This window comes from Dermacentor albipictus, chromosome 4 (genome assembly GCF_038994185.2).
Source record: "Dermacentor albipictus isolate Rhodes 1998 colony chromosome 4, USDA_Dalb.pri_finalv2, whole genome shotgun sequence".
Lineage (NCBI taxonomy): Eukaryota > Metazoa > Arthropoda > Arachnida > Ixodida > Ixodidae > Dermacentor > Dermacentor albipictus.
The window spans coordinates 3582589-3604218 of NC_091824.1; the positions used below are offsets into that span (position 1 = coordinate 3582589).

The 21630-nt window shown below is 46.1% G+C and overlaps 1 long non-coding RNA gene across 5 annotated transcripts; it reads right to left on the minus strand.

The window, feature by feature from the left end:
• Positions 1-12265: 12265 nt before the first annotated feature.
• Positions 12266-20880, minus strand: LOC139059018 (uncharacterized). Of its 5 annotated transcripts, XR_011513803.1 has the most exons (4): positions 19648-20880; positions 19221-19516; positions 18299-18679; positions 12272-12375 (listed from the first exon to the last, which is right to left on the minus strand). It is a non-coding gene; the product is annotated as an uncharacterized lncRNA (long non-coding RNA). The 5 variants fall into 5 exon arrangements; XR_011513802.1 differs by lacking the exon at positions 18299-18679 and having other exon boundaries at positions 12266-12375; XR_011513804.1 differs by lacking the exons at positions 12272-12375; positions 18299-18679 and adding an exon at positions 12396-13734.
• Positions 20881-21630: the final 750 nt, after the last annotated feature.

Here is a 21630-nt window from a genome sequence, read left to right on the forward strand (position 1 = left end):
GCGACATCATTCGAACACTATACGATCAGAGCAGAAACAAGTGCTGTAACCTACCCCGGTTATTGTGTAGGAGTCAGCTCTCGAAGTATTGGTCAATGCACGGTGGGAGCCCGTTTTATCTGCGGATGCGTGCTTGCACCAACTCTGACTCAAACTCTGATCATTCGGGACCTATGAAAGCAGTGCTGTGTTGTTTTTGTTCCCTGCTTAGTTCGCCTGTTTACATACTCGCCTGAATGTGTGCTATTGTGGTTTTTAAGTTTTCCCCCGTGGGTCTGTGCCAGATACCTCGCATTCAGCTGCTTGTCACCTGTGGTCGTTTATAACTTTGCTGCAGAATTTTGTCCTTAAGTCGAATAAACTTTGGAAGGAAATCGTGAAGCTTTACTCCCGGAAAGCGCTTGTACGTCCATAGAATTTACAGTTCAAATGCAACACATATCCTCATTTAAATTTTAGAAGAATTTATAGTTTCCGTAAATTGAAATTGCAGATAAACAGAATTCAATAAATTGAAGATTTCTATATGCACACCAAATAAGTTCTGCAAAGTAAAACGGTTTGTTACATTAAAGTTCAATATATGGAGGTCTAATTGTACAAAATTGATTGATATAGGGGTTGATTGGATACAGGGTGTGCATATTTACACGCCTGGTTCCGTAGTCAGTCGTTACGTGCCGCTCTACTTGGGCAATAAACCAAGCAACAATGTTAATGTTTTCGAACTGTTCACCACACACACCAAGAAGGTGATCTAAAACCTCCAGGCATATGGTGACTTTCTGTTCCAAAAGAAAAAAAAGTAATAGTAATAATGTGTACAGTGGCACAGCAGAGTAAACAAACAAAAAAGCTGTCTTTTTAAGACAATGCTACATTTTTTTTTCCTAATTACAGCAGCTGTGCAAGGTGTTCTAGACCAGTTACGATATTTGAAAATTCAGTGTGATGGGCCAGTCTGTTTCCCTTAGTGTTATAATGGCCTCATATTCTTGCGAAGTTAATCATATGACTCCTGTATCCTTACTACATGGAACTCCTGAAATGTTTTATTCCGGCCACTGCTCCTCATCCACCATGCTGCTTCTGCTTAATAGTTCTCAAGGCAATTATATTGCCCTCCTGTCCCTATTATTCAGGCAGAGAAACAGATCCACATGGCCATCACAAACTAATTATCACTTGCACATGCCCTGACGTTCAAAACATTGCAGTTTAGCTGGAAGCTAGAATCAAGCTAGAAGCTAAAGGGAAGCTAGAATTAGCACTAGTGAAATGTGAAGGTTGTTAGCAAAAGTGCCCACAGTGTGTGAGGTCACAGTTTATGCGAAGATAAAAGTTTTGAGAAAAATTGTATAAATTTTGCAGTTGATATTGTTGTTTTATTAATGCTGCTCTTGCTTTAGTTATCCTTTTTTTTTAGTCACCATATGTGTTAAATGTCACAGCATTTGATATTATAGCATAGACATATATCAGTGGGGTGGGGGGTCCTCATCTGGATAGTTCATTTCTAATGCATACACTTTGCATGGCTTGTTCGCGTTGCCAACACCTACTGTATTACTTTGCTATTAAAACCTTCACAATTGTTTTTCACACATAAATAAAACAAGCAGTCTAAAAATGTTCCTTTGTCTCATGCAATATAGCGCTCCTCTCAACTAAAGCTGTATGTTCTCGAGAAACAAGTTGGCAGCTACATGTTAGCTGCAAAACCTCTTAAATTTGCAACAATATTGAATATATTGAGACAAAAAAGCTATCTTGGTGAACATAATGCTGCAGATGCTGACCAGCACATGAGTAGTGCTTCTTTTATTACAAACATGTAATCACATTGCAGAGAGTGTGTACCACTTAAATCACAATCATTTTATTGAGATATTTTTGTGTCATTTGCATGTGGCAGAAGCAGGAAATAGTAAGCTGACTCTGCCTTAAAGCAAACATATGCATGAGAGAGCACTTAAAGCATTACTTGTTCAAACCGAGGCTTTGGTGTCTAGATTTCACGACGAAGAGAGTAAAATGTGAGGTCACTTACCCTGTATTCTGAAACCATCTATGACTGGAAGCTTCATTCCACTGAGATGAGCGCAGTGCCACCCCTTGACTGAAGACGACGCTGTGTTTCACAGTAATTGACATGAAGTTTAATTAAAGCTAAGCAACCGCCTGTGTCAAGGAGTGGGGCTGCTGTGCATTTGAATACAGGTGGAGGGTTGAGTGGAGAATACAGAAGTTAGTCATCTTTACCGATCCTTGAGCCTCTTAAGAGATTTCCTACAACATTTAAGCTCAGCCTATCTGTTTTCTTACAGCATGGTTATTACAGGTGGTACAAAACATTCCATTGTACAGTTTCTATAATTCTTTGGGAAAACATACATCACCTCACTAAACAGGAATAGGCTCAATAGGTTCACTGGTATCATCTATAGTGTTTCCATCCAAGACCTATTGCTATTACAAGGCATTGCAGACATTCAGTGACGTAGCCAGAAATTCATTTCAGGGAAGGATTCTCCACTGGCCACTACCACTCCCCCATCACCTCTCTCTCTCGCACTATATAAATGTGTGGAGGGTTTTACATCACACCAAGACAAACTCCTAGCACTCCCCAGACAGGAATGCTTTAGCAATGAGGATGCACATTTTTACGTTGCCAAAACTTTGTTTAACTTCTGACAAAAGTTTTTCATTGCTAAGACTACGCCTAAAATTATGCTATCATCCTTGTGCTGTTTTTAAAAATGACTATATTAAAAATAACATTTTGTTTACAAATTGATGTATTTATATAATGTATATTATGACCTTGTTGGTACATTACTTAGGAAAGTGAACTGTGCTAAAAACATGACAGCGCTCTGTCTTGTGTCTTCTTGTTTGCAGCCCAGACTTGTTGCAGCCCAAGTAACAGTGAAGGTCAGCGTTATTTTCTTACCAGATTTGCTAGTGAGTGGTTCAGCCATGGCTGTGTATGGAAGAGAGCGGGCACTATTTTGCAAGTCGCCTATTACTTAATTGCAGGCATTATGGGCATGCTTCCCTGACACCTGCCTATTCTAAAGACTGCAAAGCAGCAAGCACAGCACATGCTATGACAGGGTAGGTGAATCTCAGCTAAGGCAACTGGCCACAGCTATCTGGTGTTGAGCGATCGAGCAGTGATGAGACAATCCCCCTATGTTCCATAATTTTTCACTTCATTCTTGATGCCCTTAATGCGTGTCACCACCCTAGCCCCCTTACTGTATCATCCTCCCCACTCCCTGGAGCTCTCTGAAACTCTTTTCAGCTAATCACTGTCCCACTTTTCAACATTCACGGGGTTGTTGAATGACACAGCATTCTATAACATTCCTATATTTATGTTTCTGTGTGGACATCGAAGCCATTCACCTAGCTCCCATAGTTTGTTGTGGCGGCTTCTTAGCTTCCCTGGTCCAGCACCCCGTCCTTGATATAGACTGCCGCGCGCAAATCAGCATTCTGTAGGCCTTTCTTTCTTGTCCCGTTTTCTCTCCATTTTTTCATTCTTAGCAGTGTGTACAAACTAGCCTGAGAGCAAGCTCTTCTGAAGTTTATTAGCATAATGAAAGTCAGAGTCAATGGAAAGTAAAAGAAGAAAGAAGAAGGTGGGGGGAGTGTTTTTTATGAGTTTTCTAAACAAGCAAGTTGATATAAGTAAGTTGTATAATAGCAAGCACCAAGTATGAAAGAATAAAAAACACATTTGCACTTCTCGTCTGACGAAATTTACTGTGCTTTTACAGAAATGAAAATCATTGAAAAGGAAGTAAGTGTTTACGTTGAGATACGAGCACGTAATCTGTAAGCCTCGTAAGCTTATGTCAAGTAAAACAACATGAAATCCTGAGAGATTGAGCTTCTTAAGTACACGTGTTATAATAGGAACACCAACCTTCTTCAGTATGATAAAAGCACTGTAGATCAAGGTTCTCCACGTAGTGGAAACATTGTTAAATCTGTTAAGATGTGAATGTGGACAAGTTGGTAACAAAGTTCTATCTTGCTAAAGCACATTACTGTCCTCATCGAACTAATGACTATAGTTTCTTGTACATGTGTCTTGATCACATTCAGCACAACATTATGCATTTTTAGCTTTCTTTAATACATTCTGTAGCCCCTCAATGGATTCAAGATGCTAGAAACCTATGTTGAACTACAAAGTGCTTGCCATTAAAAAAGACAAGAAGTCAGTTCCTGTGTTAGAAATATTTATTAGTTAGAGAAAGGCTAAAATTTAGTATGAACATTAGCCATGTCTTGAAGTTTTCATCCTACTCATTTTACAGTTGAAGCTAGCTTGCTTCTCAGGTTACTTGTGCTTAGAATTAAAGCACAACAAACAGATGAATGGCTTGCCGGGGCGTTATTCACAGAAAGTGGTCACTTTTCTCACTCTCACCATAGTGTTTGGGCTACTGCTGGTACTGTTGGCCGCATAGCAGCCAGTGCAGAGCCACTGAGTGTCGTGTGCCGATGTGCCAGTTTTTCTTAGCATGTGGACACTTCTCCCACGAGTTTCTTCGATGTTGTCTTGACGAGGGCCGAACAGTGAATGAGCCAGTTCATCTTGAAATTTTATAATTGGCGTAGAGTTTCCTTCAAGCATGCCACGAATGTTCCACGCATTTATGATGACACATCCAACAAGCAACTCAACAGCTACCTTTCTGTACCACTTGAGTCCTTTTCTAAGGCAGTTGTGGTATAACGTCATTTGGTCACTATAGTCGACGCCCTTTTTTGCTGCATTGTAATCGAGACCGGCCTGATGTTTCATGATTGGTGCACCATCCCTTGTTTTCTTCCCACTGTCCACCAAAGTTGCTTCATATTTGGCGACAGATGTGAGTATCAGAACAGGCCTCTTGTCCATCCACTTCAGTGCCTTCACTCCATTTTTGGACTGAAGTTCGGTAACACTGCCATTTGCAACCTTTACTTCAGTGAGATCTTTTGGCAGCCCTTTCCTCACTGAGCGAACTGTGCCACGAATGAAAGTGTCTTCCTTTAGAAGGCGAAAAGTGAGCGGCAAGCTCATGTAGAAGTTGTCTACGGACAGCGGGCACACAACTTCCTTGTAATTTTGCAGGAGTTTCAAGCATACATCTTCGGCATGTCCGATGCCAATTGTTCAGTCACACTTTCCGGCATATACATCAACCTTTAGCCTGTAACCGACTTTGGTACATGCCTTGAACAGCCTGACTCTGTAAGAACGAAAGTCTGCCACACCATGGCACTATTGTTTCATCTATCACAACCTCCTTTCCTGGCTCAAGCACAGTGGCAAAAATTTTGGTTCAATTTCTCTACCAGAGGATGGATCTTAAAGACATGATCCTGCAACTCTGCAACCAGTTAATTGTCCGCAAAATGCCGGAACCTCAAAAGTAGGGAGAAGGCGGTCACGGCTCATATTTTGATGAGTTCAACACCATACAGGTTACTTTTTGCCCAGTAGTGACTCGGATAGGAAGATGGACGAGATTAATACAAATTGGTATTCCAACAAATGCTTTCGTTTGTTGGAGATTGGTTTCCATCCAATTTTTCAACTTTGATTTAGATTTGGGAGTAGGAAGACGGAGGAGACCAATACAAATCAGTATTCGAATAAATGCTTTAATTTCTTTGGCATTGGTTTCCGTCCAATTTTTCAAGCGTGATTTAGATTTAGGAGTAGTTGACTTCAACACTTGTGTGAACCTGTTTGTTTCATTGACCATCATTTGCCAAATGTCATCCGTAATAAACAGTGAACATAAAGATGGGTCATAACGGCTAGATGGCAACTGAATAATAGTGGGCGGCCTAGAGTACGTGTGGTGTCACACTAAGCGAAGTGGTTGTTGCCGGTGTCCATTTCTCTAGAGATGGGCTGAGAGAAATGAGAGCATTGTATCTTGAATCATTCACCTCAGAATCATCAGTCAGGTCTGACTCTCCATTCGACATGCTGGCGGAGGTCTGTGATGGTTCGTAAACACTATCTTTGTCACTGATTTCACTGTCCACTGCTGAACATCTGACACTGAAGCACTTGACTCATCTGCTGGTGATCGCGAAGTTGCTGGTGCATTCTTCTGGCCCAAAACTAAGTTTATTTGTTTCCTCTGCATTGTGCTTTTTTTTTCATCCGTAAGGGGCATGAGGATCTATTATTTTAGACACGCTGAAAAGTTTGGGAGTTGCAAGAAAAATGCAGGTACTTATTCCAATGGCACGTATTTCAAAGGCTGCTACGAAAGTTTGCAAGAAACCCAACTGAGAAATGCGCCGCCACTCCACTCTCCGAAACAAACATGCCACCCCATGTCCAATGCAATAAAAATATATATTAGTTGCAATTTCAAACCTCAGATGGCAACACAAGAGCGAGAATTCTTGCGTGTGGGTCACTGGTGAGTCACGCCACACACAGCATAAAAACGTTTTCGTTGAGTGCATCGTGGATTGCCAGTGGGTCATAGCATTTAACATCAGACAAGTAGTCTACTGGCTATCTATAATCTCACACAACAAAAATCGCACCTCTGAGTTAAAGTGTCATAATGTTATTGCAGCAGCAAGCAGAAGAATGCCCGTAACTTTGCTGCTGCATAGGAGCACAGGCTGTGCTGTGATGGCACTCAGAGTGACACGTGACTTAGATTCAAGGCAGCATCAGTTATTTGTTGAATCTGTTGCTGCAGTGAACTAATTAAAGTTTAGAGAAATAATGAAAAATACAACCCCAATGTCTGGGTGCTTTTGTTTTACTTCGCACTGTAGCAAGAGAGATGAATTTCCGTTTCGTCTCCTTTTCCCGACGTTTGCACGCGCGCAGAGAACGAAACTATACGTCATTGTCTACATGTGTTCCAGCATTGCGATCATGAATGCTCTTTTATCCTCTCGCGTTTGCCTCATTGCTGGGGCACTGACTTATACCGCTAATCACGTGTTCTCGTGTAGAGCGCGCACTATCGTCCGCTACAGGAAACGAGACAAGCGCAACAGCTCGCGCGACACCGTCACCGGAAGTGTGCCGGTGACGGTGAAAAAAAGAAGACGGCAGAGTATACCCGCCGCGACCCCTCGGCTCCGGTATGGGAGAACGCAGTGAAGGAAATTTGCTTACACAGGCGAAACGGGGAATGTCGAGAGAGTGTTTATATAGGCGGCGATGCTCGCCTCCTGAAATCATGCGTTCGCGGCACTTCAATCATTCTCTATCTGCTGTTAATGAACCAATTTGAAAAATGCTTGCGGTAGAACACTTCTTAGAGGGCACGTAACAACTTTCAGTGTATAACCAAAATTTGTTATGTAGCCTGTGAGGGGCCCTTTAAAACAAACTCGGTAAAAATCGGGTGTACTGTGGGATGTTGTTACAGCTGCGTCGAGCTTCACAGCCCTCTACACAAGCATTGCTGTGAAGCCTGTGGCAGAAATAGAGTTTTATTCAATCAAAGGACTGCATAGAGCGCGCTCTCGTGTTGTGCTACGTGAATTAAACCATTCGTTTCCTGCCTGCACAAACGTTTGCATCTCGAGTGGATTTCAAGCACACCGTATAATAACGTGCAGTTCCGTCGTGCTTTGCAGCACTATACACAGGCACTGCCGTAAAGCTAGTGGCAAAAGTACGATGTCATGAAACCAGATCAATGCATATACCTCGCTATTTTGGTGCGCTGCGTGAATGGAAACATTGCTTGCCTGCCTGCACAAACGTTTGCATCTCGAGTTAATATCAAACAAGTCATATAATATGTGCAGTTTCGTCGAGCGCTTCACCGCACTGCATGCAAGCATTGCCGTAAAGCCTGTAGTATAAATAGGGTTTCATGAAGTCAAATTAATGCGCAAACCTCGCACTTGTGGTGTACAAGGTAAACAAAGAATTCGTTGCCATGTCTCCGCAGTAGTTGGTCACGTTGATTTGTGTGAGCATATTGGTTCATGTGCCCCATCTACCTCTGTGATGAGAAAATAAGCAAGAATATCAGCTGCTATGTGTCGATGCATATGCTTTTTATTACAAGGTGTAGGAGCAGTACATCTTACTGCATGAGTAAACCACTCATGGAAACAGTACGTTCCTTGAACATTGTTGCTATTTAATAGCCTAGGAAGCGCACTATATTGGAAGTTGCAATTTTTTTTCTGTTCGCAAAATTCAATAACTCGATGCTTTTTCTAAAAGCAAAAAATTATTAATTTCGCAATGATACGTATGCTGCGTCAGTAAGTTAAGTAGGCAGCACATAATTAGGCTAAACCAGAGGAATATCCGCAGGTAGGGATTTATACAAATGTACAAAGTATTTTAAAAAAATGTTTTCTCAAATGTTTTCTGTGTGGAGTAAGGAGTTGCATGTGCGTCCAGCGCTGATTTCCAGCGCTTAATTTTTGTTGAACCTTGATGTAACAAAGACGTAACACTCAGCACTCTATTTTGTTACATCAATTTTTTTTACAATGGAACACTGCATTCTAATATAGGTGCCGATGCGCCCCAAAATTTTGGCCCCTCAAGGAAGTCACTGTTCTCTAAGTTTCGCCCGAAACTTAGATATCGCTACTTCCAATTGACACTCGTGAAACCAGCAGCCACGTCGGCTTGCCGCCTTTACACCGGCCGCAAATTACTTTTAAAAAATGTGGCACGCACGGGCCGTGTATATGCACTCTGCTGCGCGCGGACAGCCATATGCACGGGCACGGCCAGGCAAGAGACGTCGCGCGCTCTCTGACCCTAGCGCGCACTTGATCACGGGACGTGGACAGCGCGCATAAAGCTGCCATCCTTCTCGGCTCGCAATCGCACCCTTTCATTCGCAATTAACCCCAGCATGTGGGATGCAACGGAGCACATATGGTCCGTGTACTTTCGAAATTCAGCTACGACACTTGTGCATAGGTTGGAAATTAAGCTTCTCGCCAAGTGACTACTGCATAAATGATCATAGAGCTAGCGAAGAACGATACGCCTTAATGATGCAGCGTGCCGCGCGGGATCCATGTGTGCAGCGTGCCAGTGGAAGGGTGCGTGTTTGGGAAATTAGGGGGTTTCGACCCATCCACAGATAATTTACATAATACCTTTCTTCATAGTGTATTATTGCGATAGCAATTTTTGGACACCCTAAGCGAATTTTCGCCATCGCCCTGATGTTTGGTTTAATAATACACTATGGAGAAAGGTATTATGTAAATTATCTGTGGATGGGTCGAAACCCCCTAATTTCCCAAACACGCACCCATCCACTAGCTGGCACGCTGCTCACATGGATCACGCGCGGCACGCTGCATCATTAAGGCGTATCGTTCTTCGCTAGCTCTATGATCATTTATGCAGTAGTCACTTGGCGAGAAGCTTAATTTCCAACCTATGCGCAAGTGTCGTAGCTGAATTTTGAAAGTACACGGACCATATATATGTTGGCAAAATAATCGGAACTCACTATTTAGACTCGCCAAAATTATAATTAGCTGCTCACTTGAACTCATAAGAATATACTACTCAGCCGAGCTCACTCGGGCTCAAACTCGCCAAAATACTGCTCAGCTGGGCTCACTCAGACTCATGGGATGATCTCAGGGAGTTGACTCATCAGTGAGTTTGCCAGCGTATGATGTGTGCTGAACCACAAACCTGGCTTTCTTGAATAAAAACAGTTGGTTGCTGCAGCATATGGATGCACATAAGTGTAATTCAGAGAGTGCGGCATTGTAAAGGCTGCCACAGTTACCATGCCATGCTGCAGCTCATTTCAATCATGTCAAATGCAATACCCCTGCCAGCTTTTAGTCAGTCGATCAAATGTGATTGCTATTTATCTCATCACGACACCTCATTTTCCTGCCTAAGGCTTTGGGTGAATTTTCCTTGGCATCCATTTTCTTACTCTAACAGGTTACCAGTTATCTGTTGCCTATACGAAATTTGAAGTTGTGCACATGTCATGTGGACTCCATGCCAAACTCGTAGTACTGCATGCGTTTTTGCAGTTAGGTCTAGAGTTATAGAATCGCATGTGGGAGTTACTTTAGTTAGCAGCTGTAGCTTTGGAACAAACACGTGCATGAGAGTGTGCTTAAGTGTTACCTGTCAAGACTGGGAGCACCAAGGCAACTTGTGCAGTAAAGGCATGGGCAGTACGAGCCCACAGATTTTACTAAGTGTGGCTGAGGTGATGCGTCTAGATTTCACTATGAAGAGAGCCAAATAAAAGGTTGCCTATCCATCATACCTATTCTGGAGCCTTTTCTTGAGCTTTTCTAAAACATTAAGCTCAGCGTGTACACTTTATCACAGCATAATTATTACATGTGATATAAAACATTGTATTGTGCAGTTTCTCCAACTCTTCGTGAAGGCATCTATCCATACATTAAACAGGAATAGGCTCAATGTTGACATATCTCCACAGTAGGATCTCCAGGACCTCGTACTGTCACAATGCATCACAGACATTATTTAAGTGAACTCCAGAAGTGAAGCTCTTCGTTAACATTGGCTAAAATTGTATTTTTATATAGCAAAGTGATCATGCATAAATCTGTATGTCATGACAGAACACTTTGTTTCTCACGGACTTTAGTTTACAATTGTTTTCAAGATCAGGAAAATTGTGCAGTGTGCTAGTTGGTTCAACATACTTAACACTGTTGTGCGGAGTGACGAAGGGACAGGACTTGAGCGAGAAAACAATAGACACCTGAGCACAAACTATCAACTGGTGATTATCACAAGGCAATGATTCTGCTGAAAAGTAGGAACCAAAGGAAAAGACAAGTCGTGGAAGCATACAACTTCAAGGTGGACCCACAGGGCTCATGTGTCAGCCCGCCGTCTATTTCACTCAGCAATAAAGAGATTAGCATAATCACTGACAATAGAGGGTGTAGGTAGACCGGGAAGAGGACTCCTGTGCATGCGTGTAGGCTTTATGTACGCTTCACTTGCAGAAAAATAAACCAGTTCATAGTTTGCGCTCAGGTGTCATGTGTTCGTTTTCTCGCTCAAATCCTGACCCTTCATCGCTCTGCGCAACAGTGTTAAGTTTTCAGGTTGTTCACTATGTGATGTAGGAAGGGTAAAATTGATGGGAAATCCCAATATTCTCGGGCATATCGCGAAAAATATGGCCCAAGTCAAGTGTCATTTTAGGCTTCACTGTCCCCTTATATAGGGCAAATAGTAATAGTTTGAATTCTATGGACGCTGGTTGCTTTTTCTGACTAAACCTAGGCAGTGCTCAGCTCTCAGTTGAAAGGAACAGGTAAACAGGAGGACTTGCCACATAAGCAGAAGGTAGCACTCCAGACTTAAGCTTAATATACTGCGTGCTTCCACAGCCCTAGGGGGCTAGTCTGTAAGTGTTGACTAAGTGGACTGTCCATTCCAGTACACGCTGAATGAATAGAGCACCAGAGCCCATGGTGATGATTGCCACTTGCTCTACCAGCTTATAGCTCTACCTAATCAGTGTGTGCTGAAACAGTCCACTTAGTGGATCCTTACAGAATCCTTCCCTAGACTGATGTTTATGTTGGTAGGTTGCAAGTATTGCACTTTCTTTCCTTTGATGTGGGCAGTTCCCACATATGGATGCAATTTAACATATTGTATTCATATTGCCTTTGGTCTATACTTATCTAATTCATGCTTATAACCAGGCCTACAAGCTCTTGTCCTGCATATTTATATAGCCTTCTCATTGGAGAATGGAGTCATTTTCCATTATACCCTCAAGCACTTGAAGTAGACACTGCAATAACCCCAAGGGAGGGGGGACAGTAACGCAAAAACCTTACTGGGCTTGTGGTGCTGCTGAAGGATGCACACGTACCATTTATGCTAAAATTCCCAGCAGACATTCCAAAGTTTGTACGAGTTCGACTTTAGCTGGCTAAACTGAATGATTCATATTGAAGGCAATTCTTGTAACATTTGGTCAAACTGAATGAAACTGGACAGCACAATTAGCTGTGTTCATCTACCATTTATACGAGTGCTGCCCCGAGCATTTTGCCTGTTACTTTGCCTTTCGTTTCTGTACTATCAAGTTCAAGTACACATGTGCTTTATCACTGTACAAGTAGAATGGCTTCAAGGCTTTTCCTGGGAATTCAACAGTCACTATTTATTCCTATAAACCTTCCTGCATGTGAAGGCAAAAGAAACTTATTAATTCATGCTGGAAGTATAAAAAGACAGGTATTTGCACAGAAAATGTTTATTTTGAGCACCGAGGTTCTTGCTGATGTAGATATGGTGCTGGCTCCCTCCTTGCCCGAAGCATGTGCTTGCTGTACACAGCACCAGATGATGGCTTCCTAGGTCAAAAGGTCAAAGTGAAATAAGAGGCATTTTGTTTTAGCCCCGGAAAGAAAAAGCAGGATTGAGACATTAACATGTATAAAAAATACTTGCCTAAAGAAAAATTAATACACAAGCAAATTCACTAAAGAGGTTCACTTTCAAGAGCGAAAGTATGGTTACGATGAAAATTACAAGGAAGCTTCACTGCTCATTGAGGTTTCGGTTCAGTAGTTGTTGAGCCACGAGGGTTAGCATGCTACATCTTGCATATTATGTTTTGTAGAACAATATTGCACTTTGAACAATGTAGTGCCTATTTAAATGAACTGACAAGGAACGCTGAAACTCCAGGCTAGTTTGGTCTGCACAAGATATGATACAGACACTGTACTGCATTCATTTAGTGTTTTTGTCACTGATCTCGTGCACAAAGGTCATTCACACCTATCCTACATGAAATGCAGTTACTTCTTTGAAGCTTCATCTAGTCCTTGAATTTGCTGCATGCTTATGTCTAAGGGAGTTCGTTTGGTTCCTGTTAATGTAGTACATCTAAGCAACTGTTATCAAATGCCCATAGCGTTCCCTTGCATGTACAAAACATTTTTGGCCCTTTCAATGCACAATACTCATTACATTTGACACTTGGGACTCGTGCAAGGCGCCATTTAGTATTATATGCTTGTCCACATCTGATAATACTTTCATAGCTGGGACATTCCCATGCCAAATGCCTTGGTTATTACTGTGACCATCTCACACTTTTCCTTTAGAATCTTCTTGTCCATTTTTAAGGAAGCACCCCACGACACAATGTCTCCATCCTAGTGGTGCTATGGAGTTAACTTATGTGCTAGTTGTAGCAGATGACGTCAACCGAAGGCTACTGAAGATAATACTGTCGGCGACAATTCCTTTTGCACAAAAAATGCAAACAATACAGAATAGTCAAAATGTAGTTATCTTGCAAGACTGGCTGCATCCATCATCTTTGTTTGGCGCAATTCTGAGGTGGCTCCATGTTACAAGACGCTTGGCGATTATTGCCATGTGACTGTTTCGGACTCTATAAAACACAAGAATTGCCTTACTCCGGCCTTTCTCTTTGTGCAGCGGCCAAGGTTATTATTCGTCCAATCGCACAGTGTCCTGTTCGTGTGTCCATAGACTAAATTCTTCACCACATTGTTTTTGCGGTATTTCGTAAGTGACCCATGAACTCATCTTGGGGTGGGACTTCTTATCTTTGGCGTTTGCTTCTATCTCTTGTCGTCAGCACCTCACACAACTGGATGATGCCACTGGCAATTCTCTTCCTAACCACGAAGAATGCATTCGTCTCGTCACCTCTTCCGATTACGTTCTTTGGCCACCTAGAGAAAAGATTATAGGTGTCAACTCCTGTAACATTGTGGATGGCGGTGTATTCATTCTACCCTATGACCATACCCTATCTCGAGCAATTCTGATTACCCCTGGCCTTATTCGCTTCTCTGAGGGGTCTGCATTGCTTACTGCAATAAACCAAATCGAACCCCAACTGTTGCCTCGTGGATCAACTGTCACTTGAGCTGTTGACACTCATGTCGTTGCAATTGTCACGAAGACAGCTCAGTGTGTTCTTGCGTCTGTTACCGTGCGCTGAACAAAATCGTGCGCAAAGATGTTCACCCCGTGTCACGGATGGATGATGCACTAGATTCACTCCACGGTGCTGAGTATTTTTCTAGCCTTGACTTTAGACCAGGCTACTGGCAAATACTGATGTCCAAATCCGACAAAGCAAAAACGACATTTGCTACCCCTGTTGGGCTCTACGAGTTCAGTGCGATGCCTTTTGGACTCTGCAATGTGCCTGCCACATTCGAACGCATGATCGATAAGTCTTGTGTGGCTTGAAATGGAAAACCTGTCTGTGCTATCTCGACGACATTGTGTTTTCAACCATGTTCTCACAACATTTGCAACATCTTGATGAAGTCCTTGCCTGTCTTGCAAATGCTGATTTGCAGCTCAACACACGCACACGCGCGTGTGCGCGCACACACACACACACACAAATGCAGTTTGGCCAGCAAGGCCATCAAAGTTCTGGGGCACATAGTCTGCAAAGAAGGTATTCGTCCGGACCCCGAGAAGCTTACTGCCATCCTCGAATTTTGTGTCCACTACGTCAAAAAGACATGCACAGTTTTCTTGGACTTGCTTCTTCCGGCACTTCATATGCAACTTCGCTACACTTACGTCCCCGCTCCATCAACTCCTCCCCAGTAATGCACCCTTTGTTTCGTGCGACGAATGTGAACATGCTTTCCTGCTTTTGCAATATGCCATGACGTCAGACCCAGTACTGCGCCACTTTGATCCAACCGCGCCCACCATCTTTCACACCGACGCTAGCAGTCAGTCTCGGTGCCATTCTACTACAATGCGACAACACATTCCGCGAACGAGTAATTGCTTAGGCTAGTCGTGCACTAACCAGTGCAGAAAATTACTACACCATAACCAAGCAGGAGTGCTTTGCTGTTGGGCCGTGCAAAAATTTCACCCATGTCTTCATGGCCGCCATTTCACAGTCGTTACCGTCCATAACACACTGTGCTGGCTTTCATCGCTAAAGAATTTATCAGGTCACCTGGGTTGCTGTGTGCTTCACCTACAGGAGTACGATTTCAATGTCACGTACAGGGTTGCAAAGAAGCATCAAGACACCAATGCTCTCTCTTGCTACCCTCTGCCGAATCATGACGATTCACCATAACCTTTCCGTGATTGTGTACGTCCTGAGTCCTCTTCATCGGCTTTACCCATTGTAGCCGTCGAATGGCTAAGACACAACAGCCCATCTGTCCTTGTGTCCCACTAACGCATCGACCCATACTGCTGAACTATTCTCCAACGCATGGAAGATTCTTCGTCACCTCTAAACGCCTGACTTCGTCGACAACTTAATCAATTCAAGCTGCACAATGGGGTTTTACATTGCAACATTTATCACATCGATGGCAACAAATGGGTCCCGGTCATACCATGTTCTCTGCAATGTGAAGTGCTTGAAGCCTTTCACGATCATGCGACGACTGGTCCTCTAGGCTACCACAAGACTTACAACAGAATATGAAGTTGCTGCTCCTGGCCTGGCCCATCTTCAGCCGTTGCGAAGTATGTTGCACCCTGCGTTCATTGTCAAAGCAAACCCAACAGCTCCTTCTGGCTCTTTACAACCTCTGCCTTGTCCCGCTTCGCCTTTTGAAGTAGTTGGAATAGACTTGTACGGTCCTCTTCCCATGACCTCACATGGAAATCGTTGGAATGCAACGGCCGTAGACCATCCAACACGCTATGCGGAGACAGCATCTCTACCATCCTGGACTGCTGCTGAAGTCGCCGATTTCTTTCTACACAACATTATCTTACACCGCAGCGCTCCGCGCGTTCTCCTCAGTGACCACAACAGTCTTCCTCTCTTCTATCCTTACCGAAGTTCTGTGCGCCTCTAACACAATTCGCAAGACGACTTCCAGTTACCATCCGCAGACCAACAGCTTGATTGCGATGTACAGTCACGTGCAATATGAATTGCAACACCAGTGCCCGTGGTCGAAGGGGTTCCAAGGCTGTACGGCTGTGCAGACACATGGTAAGTTCCAGACCGAAACACAGCTTCAATTAGTGGTGTCTATTAAACTGCTATTTCGAATGTCAGAGCTGCTGCGCAGCCGTGGAGCCCCTTCAACAACGAACAAGAGTGTTGCAAGTCATATTGCATGCGACTGTACATCTACCCTGGCCACACGAACGGGGATGCAATCCTGTCGTTCATGACATTCGCCTATAACATGGCTACGCAACGTACTACTGGATTTTAACATTTTTTCTTCATCTATGGCTGTTCACCAAGTTTCATTCTTGATGTATCATTCCTTTCGACTCCTGTATCCCCATCAGTTCCTTTCTTGGAACAGTTTGTGTCTCGCCTCGCAGAGTGCAGACGCCTCGCCCCGCTTAACACCGACGTCTCCCAGGACGCTCGCAAGTTTCGTTACGACTCGACCCACTGTGCTGTAACTTTTTCTCCTGGTGACAAAGTTCTTTGGACTCCTGTGTGCGTTCCTGGCTTATGCAAAAAATTTTGCAACACTTCTTGCTTATGCAACACTTCTTGAATGCCCACACCACCGTATCGTCGGGCAGCGTGCACAACCTGCGACACCCATGTGGTCACAGTGACGAGAGGCGGCCTGCGCAGCTGGCCGGTTGGGGTCATCAGGTTGTCGCCGGCCATCCACTGATTATATTGTTCACGGACACGGTCTTTAACAGGCTTGTTGAGCACCACGTCCAGTGGCTGAAGTGTTGACGTCATGCCTCCCGGAATGACGGCGAGTTCCGTCCTCCCGTCGCGGAGTGCCAGCTTCAATCCTGCGGTCAAGTGCCCGCGAAAGGCATCCAAGACGAGCATGCTCGGACACCGCAAGAGTGCCCCTGGTTGCCGATTCCAGACGGTCTTAATCCAATTGAGCATGAGGGCCTCGTCCATATAGCCCTTTTCATTCACGCGAACGACATCCCGTGGGAAAGCCTCTTTCGGCAGCGTCTTCCTCTTGAATATTATGTATGGGGGCAGCTTTCTGCCATCTGCAGTACACGCGAGCATCACCGTGAATGCTCGTTCCCCGTAGAAAGAAGCTCGACTTCTTTTGTGCCGAGTTCGCCCACTGTGGTGAGCGACGGCATGTCGAACCACACCGGCATTTCATCAGCGTTGCCGATCTGTACCAACATGTAGCCATGCTGCTGCCGGAGACGGATAACATAGCGCTGGAATTCGACCAGCTTGTCCTCGTATGCCTCTGGCTGCTTCTGCCAGATTGATTTGCGCTGTCGAAGTGCAAATCCTTTGCGTTGCATGAAGCGACGAACCCAATAAATGGAGCCCTTGAATTGTTCCTTGGGCAGTCCGGATTCTCGGGCGATCTCAATAGCTTTGATGCAGATGAGTTATGCTGTGACTGGCAAAGATCTGGCACGATGCTCGCGGACAAAATCCGCCACCCTGTCTTTGAGCTCCGGGTGCACTGCGCCATAGAATAAAGAACTTCGTCAGAATAAAGAACCGCGCAGCGCCCGCGAGTTGGGCCGCGTCGGTCACCAAGGGGGCGATAACAATGTGGATGCCGAAAGGTCTGCGCTCCTACATGCTGCCAGACGACTATTCATGCTGTGCCAAGGGCCGGTATGTAAGTCAAGGGGTGAACTTTTAGTAATATTTTTGGGAAAAAACCTCAACCTATATTCCGCACTATACGGTACTCGCACTGCTGGAGACATATGCCGTGGCCGAGAACCTACGGCTTCCCGACTACTCGGGTGCCACCACCTGTGCCACACGCAGTTGCACTGCGGCACCCTGCCTAGATGGAGTCCATAAGCCAGGAAAGACACGCACGGCAATCTATGTCCCCAGCACCCTGGCGCGTGCTGTTCTACCTGTTGCTGACATCGCCGGTGGCCCCTTGGAGTCATGCGCCGTTGTGGTACGCCTTGGCAGCCAGGACACGGCTGTGGCGAGCATCTGCATCCGTCCAGGAAAGCCGTGGGATCCCTCCAGCCTCATCCAGCTGGCTGTTCGCCTTGGTGGGCATGCAGTCCTGTGCAGTGACTTCAACGCACACCACACGGATTGGGGAAGCCGCAGCTGCACCCGCTGAGGCAAAGGCCTCACAGATGCCATCAGCTGAGCTGGCCTGCTGACCTTGGAACACCAGGGAGCCCACCTACGTCTACCGCAGAGCTCGCACGGCCATTGACCTCTCCCTCAACACTGAGCAGTGCTCCTACTCCTGGGCCACAACTTCGGACAAATGGGGGTCTGACCACTTCCCTATTGTGATCAGCCCCAGGTCTGGGAGAAGGCCTAGGTCAAGAACTTACGTCACAGACTGGTCCCTGTTCCGGAAGCACTGCAGCAAGTTGGACGATGGCCGTGACTTCCCGAGTGCCATCGTGGATTGTGCTCAGGCTGCCACCGTTCAGTGCTCTACCCAACCAGATACCCCCGCTCCGGACCTCCACCTGCCCAACATTCGTGCCTCCAGGATCGAGGGCAGGTCCAGGGGACCCCTGGCTTGGAGACTGCTCAAATCCCTCACCAGCAGGAGAGGAAGCCTACAACCTGTCCTCGCCGTGGCCATCACGCTGAGCATCAGCGAAGAGGCCCTTGCGGAGCTCCTCGCCAACCAGTTTGCGCTGGCTGTACCACGCACTGCAGCCATCCTGAAGGTAGGGCAGCCTTCCGTCAGCCTGCCTAGCTGCCTGCACAACCACCACACAGGGTCTTCACTTCTGTAAATGGCCTGTCATCCAGTCTTGGGAGCCTGGCCTCACAGTTCATTGGCCCAGAAAGCAGTCCGAGCGCTTTTTCGCTGCCTGAGGGCAACAGACTTGAGTGCCCGACTATAGACATCCTACACTTAAGTTCTCTCTCTTCCTCTTTCACTCCCCATTCCCCTCCCCACGTGTAGGGTAGCAAACTGGACTCAGCCTGGTTAACCTCCCTGCCTTTCCGTCTTCCATTCTCTCTCACCACCCAGGGTGGCCATCGAGCCAGGTTATGGCTATCTACCAGGACCCGCTGACGCTGCACGAGCTCCAAGCATCGCAGTGCACCAGGAGCCCAGTGCACCAGGAACCCAAATGCTTCGCAACCTGGCCGCCAGCGAGCAGCTGCACCTGCTTGACTGCTTAAACATCTGGCAGTCAGGGCAGGTGCCGGAGTCATGGCGCACAGCCTACGTGGCCCCCATCCTGAAGGCCGGCTGAAAAATGTGAGCTCCTATCGGCCAGTCTCACTCACCTCTGCTGCTTGCAAGCTGATGGAGGCCATTGCTTTCTGGCCGATGAGCAGATAGGCTTCCGGCGGAGCTGATGCAGTGCGGACTCCATCGTGGACGTGGTCTCCACGCTGGAAGAGGCCAAGGCCTGCGGTGACTCCGTGCTCCTGGTGCTTATCGGCATGAAGGGGGCCTTTGACGGCCTGCCCTATCTAGTCGTTCAGCAGGCCCTGGACCTATTTGGTAGAGGGCGTCCCACAAGGATCAGTGGTGAGCCCTTTCCTGTTCAACCTGGCCCGACTGCCTGCTGTCCTGCAGACTGACCCCCACAACCACGTGAAAACCTCCATCAACGCGGACCACATCGCCCTATGTGTGCGAAATCCACCACACAGCCACAGCAGTGCGCGCTCGGCTCTGCAAAGAGCCCTCGACACCGCCGCTGCTTACCTGAGCTGCATTGGCCTTGCCATCTCGGCAAGGAAGACGGAGGCCATGCTGCTCCACCCAAGAGCAACCGCCCGCTGCACAGCTGCAACTGGAAGGCGACCTTGAAGCCCGGCAGTGACGTACCCGGGGCTACACGTTCATCACCGGCTGACCTGGCTGCCTGCTGTCAAGACCCTGCATGTCCAGGTCCTCCGGGTCCACAAGGCAGTCTCCCAGCTTGTTGCCCGAGGACAGAGCTGCACCACTAGGTGGGCTCTGCGGCTGTACCATGCAGTAGCCACCTCACGCCTGCGGTACGTCCTCCCACTCGTGGCACTACCACGTGCCCGTCTCAAGAAGCTGGAGCTGCAGCATAGGGCCGAGATTAGGTTCTGCCTGGGCGCTCCCTGCAGCTCTGAAATCGCTGCAACCTTGGCCGAGGCAGGAGCATGGTCCCCATCACTCCTGTCACAGCCCACATTCTACAATCAGCCACAGCTGTGCACATCGCTGAATGACACTGCGTTCAGGAATATCGGTCACATACCGACCGCACACACAACCCCCATCACATCTGCACTGAGCATTACGCTGCGGAGAAAGCTTATCAGTGAATGGCTACTGACAGCGCAGCGAAATTTTGGTTCTAAAGCAATTTTTCCCGACCGTGCAATGAGGCCGCAATGCGAGACCGCAACGAGGCCGCAATTTGGTGACTTTATTCACTACCGCCCTTAGCCGGCAGATCTGAACCATGCATCAGGAATGTGCATTTCCATTGGGGAACAATAGAAACTCTTATTTAGGCTAAACAAGCGCGCGTACGTACGTACTTACATGCCGCACTCGGGACATCTGCCATTCAAATACTCTGCCATGTAGCAGCACCGTAACCAAGTAATGTTACTGTTACGTGCTTCTGACAAAGACTCTAAATAACTCTGAAGGAGCGCAGTTCCGTGTAATATACGTTCTCTGCATTAGGACACTGTAGCACTGGCTGGCCGGTGTGGCGGTCCCTGCAATGCATCACAAAAGCTCGTGAGGAACCTGGCTATAAAGTATCATCACAGAACACCTATATATGGCATCATGCAGTCGAAAGATTAGCTACGCGTAGTAGATGCACATCAAACGCAAAGACGAAGTATACTTACGAGAAGCAAAAGCCCGAAAAATAAGCGATCCACCGCTTCGTGCACTCCGAGCCTGCCATATGCCATATTATGCCGCCAAAAAGGCCGAATGTGACATCACGGACGTGAAAAAACAAAGACCGGATGTGGCGTCCCAGACGTGACGTTTGGGTGAACCTAACGCTTGCGCTGCGTTCACCGGGTGAACGCAGACACTTTCGCCGTTCCGTCTGTCACAATGATTCATTTTCTACTAGAACAGCACGTGAAAAGCTACTTGAGCTTTATTATTACGCGAAAACATGTTTTGTTTAACTATGAGAACTTGTTATTGTGTGTACGACTACATGTTACGTAAAAAGTATCAGCGGGCCGCTAAAGTTGGAGGACAGACGACAAGGTTCGCGCTCGCTTTGCAACAGTTGGCCGTCTGTTCTTGCTTTTCTTCGCTTGGTCATGCATCGTGGGTGAGTAAAGATGTAATATGCGTGAATGGAAACATTTTATGAAGATTTTACTTTGAGAACGCGTTATTTGCATAGCCATATGAAAGTGGCTGCGTTCACCCGGTGAACGCAGCGCAAGCGTTAGGTTCACCCAAACGTCACGTCCGGGACGCCACATCCGGTTTTTGTTTTTTCACGTCTGTGATGTCACATTCCGCCTTTTTGGCGGCATAATATGGCATATGGCAGGCTCGGAGTGCACCAAGCGGTGGATCGCTTATTTTTCGGGCTTTTGCTTCTCGTAAGTATACTTCGTCTTTGCGTTTGATGTGCATCTACTACGCGTAGCTAATCTTTCAACTGCATGATGCGATATATAGGTGTTCTGTGATGATACTTTATAGCCAGGTTCCTCACGAGCT